Raw genomic sequence first — 9,479 nt, forward strand, 5'->3', positions numbered from 1 at the left:
AACACCCTTCCCTCTTACTGCATTGTCTTATATAGCCTTCCCTCGGAGGTCTGCTCCTCTGTGGTGTGTGTGTGTTGGGGAACCGGGAGTGTTGGAATAGATAAGGAGTTGATCTGGGGAAGGTGGGACAAGGGAGGAAAGACAGGAAAGAGTGGAGGAAAAAGAAACTACAGTTGGAATGTAACGAATGAAAGAATTAAAGTTTAAAAAATTAAAATTATAAAAATAAAATGTAAATTAAACTTTAAAAGAGAAAAATAGGTAAATATACAAATAAGTATTTAGAAAATTTGAAAAGAAAACGAATTTGGTAACAAATAATGATTGTTAAGTGTCACTATATGTATTAGAAAAACAATAGCAAGTGCAAAAGAAAGATTCACTAACACATAGAATTGAAAAATGACATCTACCGGCTCTTCTCAGCGTGGCACAGATGGCTCTATGCCCCTATGGCTGTGCTGTCCTCTGCCATGTTCGTCAGGACGTGCCTCCAAGCCTGTCATCACCTCCAGCCCCACAACCTCTGTTCACCTCAACTTCCACACACCCATCATTACAAACACTGAAAAAAAAAAATCTTTCCACCAGAGCCTGGCCCAGTGGAAGCTGTTCATCTGCAACCTGACCAGCTGAGAGTTTCTGGGGCACACCTCCAAGAATTGGGGTCTGATCTTGCTCCTCTACCTAGTTTGTTATGGGTTTCTTGGCTGCACTCTTCACATTCACAAAATGGGCCATGCTCCAGATTCTAACTGATGAAGTTCTGAAATATCGAGACCAGATTCCTAGGCCAGGGCTTATGGTTTTCCCCAAACCACAGACTGCCTTGGAATATGCAAGCAGCATGTCTGAGCCACATACTTATGAAAAGTTCGTTGAAGACCTGAAGAGTTTCCTAAAGTCGTATTCTGCGGAAGAACAGAAGAATCTCACAGATGGTCCTGATGAAGCACTTTCTCATTAGAAGGGTCAGATTAAAGAGCATGTCAGTTTCCAGTGTCCTTGCTTCAAGAATGTAGTGGTGTGAATGATGCTGATATTGGCTATTCCAAGGGACAACCCTGTATTTTTTGTGTAAATGAACAGAATAGTTGAATTAGTCCCAGATGGAGTTCCACATATAACGTGTGCAACAAAGGATAAAAACATAGCAAATATAGCAACTTATCCTGAATATGGACTTTTAGACGTAAAGTATTTTCCTAATTAAGTATTTTCCCATAACATGTGGGAAAAAACAAACAAACCAAAACCAAAACAAAACAAAACAAGACAAGACAAGACAAAACAAAACAAAACAAAACAAAACAAAACAAAACAAAACAAAACAAAACAAAACAAAACAACACATGTTGGATATCAACAGCCCCTAGTTGCTGTCCAGGTCAAATTTGACTCTGGTGCTACCAAGAAAGTAACCAGTTGAGTGCCAAATTGATGGATACAAAAAACCTAAAAGACAAGAATGAATGTGACAAGATTTTGGGACGAGTTTCATTCAAACTCAGAGCCTGTGGCTAGGAAGAGGATGTCTCCATAGAATAAAAGTTGGGTTGTCTCCATTTTGTATCAGTTGGACCTGCCGTTCTAGGATTATGAGGCTACCTTGGAGGAGGAAGTGGTGTGGTACACCCTTGGGTGACAGCATAACATGTTTTCAGATCATAGTGTTCAGTGTCTTCTGAAGTAACTGCCTGCTGCCTCTGCTGCCCTTGAACCCATGTACAGTTGCCAGACAGGGACCAGTGAGCTCTCGATCCAAACCCGCACAGTGGGGGTCTTGTCTTCTTCTGTGTGTAATCTTCAAACATCTAAAGCTTCGTGTGCTGTATTGTGTAAATATTTTATGACTTTAACACTGGTAACTGTCATATTTTGATGCCAATGATGTTTTAGGGATAAAATGGGACCTTGCCAACATTGAGTGACTTTAGCTGTAAAAAATGTGTGAGAAGTTCTGAGTATGGGGGGGGGGATAGGGTGGATCTGTAAGAAAGAAAGAAAGAAAGAAAGAAAGAAAGAAAGAAAGAAAGAAAGAAAGCAAGCAAGCTCTAACTGGATTTTCCCCCAAGAAATGATATTCACTAATAAAGACATAAACAGCACTATAAAGGAAAGAATGTAAAAATAATTTCAGCCATCAAACAAAATTGGAAACCAAGCAGTTATCTAAGATAGGCAGCTGTTGGTTTATAAAGGTAAAGAGGAAACCCTGTGTTAGGGTGAGGTGTTTAATTTTGATTGGGCATGTTAATTAGGTGAACCAAAGGGCCATTTGATTGCTAGACTTCAATACTTTGTGTTTGCTAATCCAGCTGGTCCTCGGTGGTCCATCTTAGTAGGAGGATGTGGCCAAATAAAGGAATAAATAGATCTTGGTGGCTGGCTTTAGGAGTGTAATCTAATAGCTTTTATCAAGACAGAGGGAAATGAGGAGAAGGGCAAAGCCTGCCAGAGCCATGTTTGCCATGGTCTAGCTAGCTCTAGTCCCTTCAGCTCAACCACTTTTGATATTCCTAGGCTGTGCACTGTGAGCTGTCACCCTGCTGAAGTGAGCCTTGGAGACAGAACTGGCTTTGAGCTATTCCTGCTCCAGTTAGTTACCCCTTACCCACAGTCCTGTACATAACCTCAATAAAATTCAGTGTCACCATCTTGGATTTTGATGATATCTGTATTTTGTTCTAATATGACTTCCCTAACTAGGATGAGTAGATGTGTGTGTTGTCCCTCCCCAGGAAAATGTTTGTCATACAACATAAGGAAAAGAAGCAGAAGTACTTAGTTTCAAGGTGTTTGGCCCTAAACTATCTGATTGGTATCTTTCTCCTATTCTCACAATAGTACATATATTGCCTCAAAAATGCCTGTGGTGATATGAATAGGCTTGGCAGAGGGTGTGGCATAATTAGGTAGTATGGCCTTGTTGAAAGAAGGGTATCACTGTAGGATGGGCTATAGGACCCTCTTCCTAGCTGCCTGGAAGCCAGTCTTCTCCTAGTGGTCTTCAGATCAAGATGTAAAACTCTCAGCTCCTCCAGCACCATGCCAGCCTACATGCTGCCATATTCCCACTTTGGTGATAATGGACTGAACCTCTGAACCCATAAGCCAGCCCTGATTGAATGTTGTCCTTTATAGGAGTTGCCTTTGTCCTGTACTCTCCTCACAGCAATGGAAACCTAAAGAAGTCAATGCCTTTATGTAGTTCATAACTCTGTAAAATGACTATGTACATATAGTTAAATTAAAATAAAGACCAAAGCAATCACAAAAGTCAGTAACATGAAGTATTATTAACTTAGTGAAACATTTTAGAAAAATATTATTAACTTCAAATTTTACTTCACTTAAAGACAAAATGTGTTTCGGAATTACACTATTAAGTATCCTTCAAATTTGTTTCAAAATTGTTAAAACAAGAATATAGTTAATATTTTCTCAGTCTTATTTATATCTTCATCTAATATATTTTTATTTACAATTAAGATATTTGTTTCTCTATTACTAATATAGATGGTAGTTGTTAGGAATTATCCCTTTGACTAGAAATTCAGGTTGGCCATGAGAGGCAAAATGAAGCAATTGTAGGTAGGGCTCAAAAGGTGACCTTTTATCATCATAGACCAACTTCCCCTTTTTTCCCCTAGAACTTTGGGGATAACGTTGCAATAAAAAAGAATAGTCCAAAAAACAACTATTCCAGGTGTGTAGTGTGTGTGTGTGTGTGTGTGTGTGTATAAATGCATTGCACATGTAAAAAGGCACATAGGCAAAAAGATAGCATGGGGTCCCATGGAACTGAAGTTATAGACATTTGTAAGCTACCTGATAGGTATGTTGAGAAACCAACCTGGATCGTCTCCAAGAGCAGCAAGGGCTCATAATTACTGAGCCACTTCTAGCCCCTATCTTCTTTAAAGTTTTTATGTTTTTCTTTATTCCTCTTGTTAAATTCATCTGATGTTTGTATATAAATCAATTTGGGAGATGTTCTTCATGCACTGTGTGCATAGTTCCAAATGTTTCTACAATCTGAGAGTTCCTAGGGAATGGTGAGGTAAAGGTTGAAGAAAATCAAGCAAAGAAGGTCAGCGCTGCTGGGGAAGATATTGACTGTGAGAAATGGGCATTTGTGTGAGACCTTTTAAAAGTTCATCGGTTACTTTCTTTATTCAAGCTCCCAAGTCTCTTCAGTCCCACAGGTGTGAGAGCATCACTCTTGTCCTTGAACATCTGGACCCAGTGCTAGTCTCTACACTCTTGGACACAGTTTTCTTTTGGTTAAACAACAGATCCAGCTGTGCAGAAGCATCTCCCTGGCTTCATTGCAAATATGAACATGAAAATAAGTAAATGCATCAAATAGGTGCTCCAGGCTACAGCACATACTGCTTAAAAGTACACTTTTATATATGTTCAATAATCCCTATAAAAAGGAATATTTATGATAAATATTAATATCTCTAAATAGGGAAGAAATAGATTTTGGAAGTATTAATAATAGATCTTTAGTTCATTGCAAGTTAACTTTAAAATTATACCTTTATTTATAAAAGACATCCTCCCTATACTATTTGATTGATTTTAAACTTCTACTTTCTAAAGGAAAAACAAATTAGCTACATTCTACATAGAGGCAAATAAAAACTTATGTGCATAAGATTATGTGGTATTGCCCTTGGGGAAATTAAAATAAAATACTTCAGTAAGTGTAGTATATTATGTAAACAATCTAATTTAAACCTTACATGTAATTATCCTTATCTAAATAGCTGCAATAATGTTATAAACAAAATTACCATAAGAGATTTTATATCATATTTTTATTATATATAAACATATGTTCACTACACTTAAATAAATATACTTTGAGTAAGATACAAAGTAGTCCATGAAGTTTACCAATCTTAAACACACTGGAATTCTACAAAGGGTAAGCTTAGGTGCACATGAAAAAGTGTAGTAGGCTAAGATATTTAAATAATAGCAATACGTTGGGTTTATGGAGATTATCGAGTGGAGATGAAGATGCCGAACAGCCACATTGTAGTAAGCTGTGCAGTCTCCGGTTTAAAGAGAACTGCCTCATCACCACTGTTTTCCTGTGAGACATGGGAAAGGGGGAGAAAATAATTGCTTAATTATTTAAAGACATACATATGCTTTCAAGCTTTATTTTTAACAAATTTCATCATTCAGTTCTCACATTTGGCACACAATGTTACTTATGCTTTATTAGCAATTTGACACTAGATAACATTTACCAAAAAAGGTTATTATAGCAACTGAACATGATGACAAAATCAGGTGTGGTCTCATCCCAATGTAAGATGAGGCACTTAACTGCTCAGCTTAAGTGAGCTCTTTGCACAATGTGACTGCGTCACATATCACATTTGAGCAAAATAAATCCATAATAGTTTTGAATTTCAAAATGAAATACTAAAGTTGAATGACTATACTACAAGTGCATAAATCTCTAACAATATAAGAAACAATAACTAGCTTTGTAAAAGAAACTTGCTTTATACATTAATAATTTCCTAAATAGAACTATAAATATGAAGGATTTCAATAGATTTTATTATGAAATATCTAGGAATGAGCCAAACAGAAAAAAAATGAGTGATGTAAAGCATCCAACTATAACTAAAAATTCACATGGATTACATACTAACAGTGATATACAGAAGCAAAGGCTGTATGATCTTATTCATCAATATAGAAAAATACATTTTATAACATTGAAAAACCAATTCGGGTTAAAAAGATATTTCTAAACTGGTAGTAGGCAAAACCAACTCCAAACATTACTCTAAGGGATTACAAGAGTAACACTGTCCCAGGAGACTGAGGGAATGTAGCTAACTCTCATGATGCTTACTGAGTATAGTGATGCATGCTGTACGTAGGCAGTAAGATAAGAAAATGAAAGCCATTCAAGTAAGACTATTAGAAATAACTGCAAGCCCTTTTGCAGATGACATCATTGTCTATATATAAAAGTGCTGTCCACTAAAAGGCAGGGCAGCCCATTGGACTATAGAATAAGTTCAGCATGGCTCTTGATACAAAAGAAAATATGCATTTTTTCATTTTTATACATTGAAATAAAAAAGAACATCAAAATTAAAAATATATGTATATGTGAAGGAGATTTGTGTGGGGGTGTGGAGAGAGAAATAACGAGAGATAGCAAGAGAGAGAGAGAGAGAGAGAGAGAGAGAGAGAGAGAATGTATAGAGAAAGAGAAAAACATACAGAGGGGGAAAGAAAGTTTGATAATAGGGTGGTAGATAACTCAGTATATCAAAATGTCAAATTTTCCATAAATAAAGCTAAAATAATTAAGGTTTATGACACATTTAATTTATTAGTGAAAAAAAGGTGATCTGTAGATAAATTGGGAGTAATGATTGCTCACAAATATGCCATCATTAAGGCCAGACCAGTCAGTCTTCTGCTGTATATGTGATGTAGATGTGAGAGATCTCAGGGGTCCCAGTTAGTTGAGACTGCTGGTCTTTCTATGGGATAACCCTCCTCCTCAGCTTCTTCTAGCCTTTCCCTATTTCAACCACAGGGGTTCATAAATTCAGTCCAATTATTGGATGTAGGTGTCTGCCTCTGTCTCAATCATTTGCTTATTGGGCCTCTCAGAGGAGAGCCATGCTAGGCTCCTATCTGTAAGCACACCATGGCATCATTAATAGTGTCAGGCCTTGGAGTCTTCCTTTGAGATGGATCCTAAGTTGGGCCTGTTTCTGGACCTCCTTTCCCTCAGTCTCTTCTCCAATTTTGTCCCTGCAGTTCTTTTAGACAGGGACAATTTTGGATCAGAGTTTTTGACTGTTAGTTGGCAACCCCATCACTCCATTTGATGCCCTGTCTTTCTGCTGGAGGTGGACTCTATGAGTTTCCTCTCCCCACTGTTGGGTATTTCATCTAAGTCCTTTGAGTCCTGAGAGTCTCTCAGCTCCCAGGTGTCTGGTACTTTCTAGAGGGTCCCCTCACCTCCCACCCCTGAGGTTGCATGTTTCCATTCTTTCTGCTGGCCCTCGAGGCTTCTCTCCTGTCTCACTCCTCAATACCTGATCATGTTTCCCTCTTCCCCTCATCCTTCCCTCTCCTCCTTAGGTACCTCCCTCCCTCTTCCTCTAGTTATTGCTTTCTACTCCTTCCCAGGTGGAATTGAAACATCCTTACTTGGGCCCTTCTGCTTGTTAATCTTCTTGAGTTCTGTGGATTGTATCCTGGACATACTATTCATTTTTGGCTAATATCCACTTATTAGTGAGTATATACCATGCATTTCCTTTTGAGTCTGAGCTATCTCATCAACATGATATTTTCTAGTTCAGTCCATTTGCCTGCAAACTCATGATGTCCTCTTAATAGCTAAGTAGTATTCCATTATGTAAATTAACCACATTTTCTGTATCCATTCTTCTGTTGTAGGACATCTGGGTTGTTTCCAGCTTCTGGCTATCATGGATAAGGCCACTATGAACATAGTGGGACACGTCCCAATGTGGCATGGCAAGACATCTTTTGGGTATATGCCCATGAGTGGTATAATTGAGTTTTCAGGTAAATCTATTTTCAGTTTTCTGAGAACCCTCCAGATTGATTTCCAGAGCAGTTTGACCATTGTGCAATCCCACTACCAACAGATACATGTTCCTAATTCTCCTCATCCTTGCCATGTGCTGTCATTTGAGTTTTTGATCTTAGCCATTCTCATTGGTGTAAAGTGAAATCTCAGGGTCATTTAGATTTGTATTTCCCTGATTAAGGATTTACATTAAGGACGAACATTTCTTTAAGTGCTTCTCAGCCATTTGCGATTCCTTTGTTGTGAATTCTCTGTTAAGAATTGTTTTCTGTATCCTAGATGTTTCATTTTTTCATATGAAATTGAGAATTGCTCTTTCCATATCTATGAAGAATTATGTTGGAATTTTGATGGGTATTACATTGAACCTGTAGACTGATTTTGGTAACATGGTGGTTTTTAGGATATCAATCCATTTTCTGAGGTCTTCTTTAATTTTTTTTTTCTTGAGAAACTTGAAGTTCTTTTCATATAGAATTTTCACATGTTGGGTTAGAGTTACACCAAGATATTTTATATTATTTGAGACTATTGTGAAGACTATTGTTTCCTTTCTCAACCCATTAGAAAGCAACTTATTTGTTTGAGTTAATTTTATATTCAATCACTTTTCTTAACCTGTTTACCAACTGTAGAAGTTCTCTGGTAGAATTTCTGGGGTTCCTTATGTATACTATCATACCATCTGCAAATAGTGATACCTTGATTTCTTCTTTGCCAATTTGTACCTCCTTGGTCTCCTTTTGTCATCTTATTTCTCTAGCTTAAACTTTGAGTGCGATATTGACTAGATATAGGGAGCATTGATAGCCTTGTCTTGTCCCTGATTTTAGTGGGATTGCATCAAGTATCTCTGCATTTAATTTGATATTGGCTGTAGGTTTGGGGTATATTGCTTTTATGTTGCTTTTATTATGTTTAGGTATGAGCCTTGAATTCCTGATTTCTCTAGTACTCTTACCATGAAGGGGTGATGTATTTTGCCAATGCTTTTTCAGCATCTAATGATATGATCATTTGATTTTATTTCTTTGAGTTTGTTTATATAGTGGATTATTTTAATGGACTTTCATATGTTGAACCAACCTTAATTCCCTGGGATGAAGCCTACCTGACTGTGGTGAATGTTGGTTTTGATATGTTCTTGGATGCAGTTTGCTTGAATTTCATTGAGTATTTTTGCATCAATATTTATAAGTGAAATTGATCTGAAGTTTTCTTTTTTTATTGGATCTTTCTGTGGTTTATGTATTAGAGTAATTATGGCTTTATAAAATGAATTAGTGTTTCTTCTGTTTCTATTTTATGGGATAGTTTGAGGAGTGTTGGTATTAGCTCTTCTTTGAAAGTTTGGTAGAATTTTTCACTAGTCATCTGGTCCTGGGCTTTTTTTGTGTTGGGAGGTTTTTAGTGACTTCCATTACCTTAGGGAATATGAGACTGATTAGATAGTTTATCTGCTCTTGATTTAACTTTGGTACATGATATCTGTCTAGAAAATTATCGATTTAATCTAGTTTTTCCAGTTTTGTTGAGTATAGTTTTTTGTAGTAGAATCTGTTGATTTTCCTGAATTTCCTCATTTCTGTTGTTATGTCTCCCTTTTCATTTCTGATTTTGTTAATTTGGATACTATCTCATGCCCTTCAGTTAGTTTGACTAGTTGATTTTCTCAAAGAACCAGCTTTTGGTTTTATTGATTCAGTGTATAATTCTCCTGTTTTTATTTGGTTGATTTGGGCCCTGAGTTTGACTATTTCCTGCAGGTGTGTTTGCTTATTTATAATCTAGGGCTTTCACATGTGCTGTTAAGTTGCTAATGTAGGATCTCTCCAATTTCTTTATGAGGGCACTGAGT

The 9,479-nt window shown here is 37.0% G+C and overlaps 1 pseudogene; it reads left to right on the forward strand.

The window, feature by feature from the left end:
- Positions 1–402: 402 nt before the first annotated feature.
- Gm6680 lies at positions 403–1,524 on the forward strand (annotated as a pseudogene).
- Positions 1,525–9,479: the final 7,955 nt, after the last annotated feature.

This window comes from Mus musculus, chromosome 3, assembly GCF_000001635.26.
Source record: "Mus musculus strain C57BL/6J chromosome 3, GRCm38.p6 C57BL/6J".
In the NCBI taxonomy this organism is placed as follows: domain Eukaryota; kingdom Metazoa; phylum Chordata; class Mammalia; order Rodentia; family Muridae; genus Mus; species Mus musculus.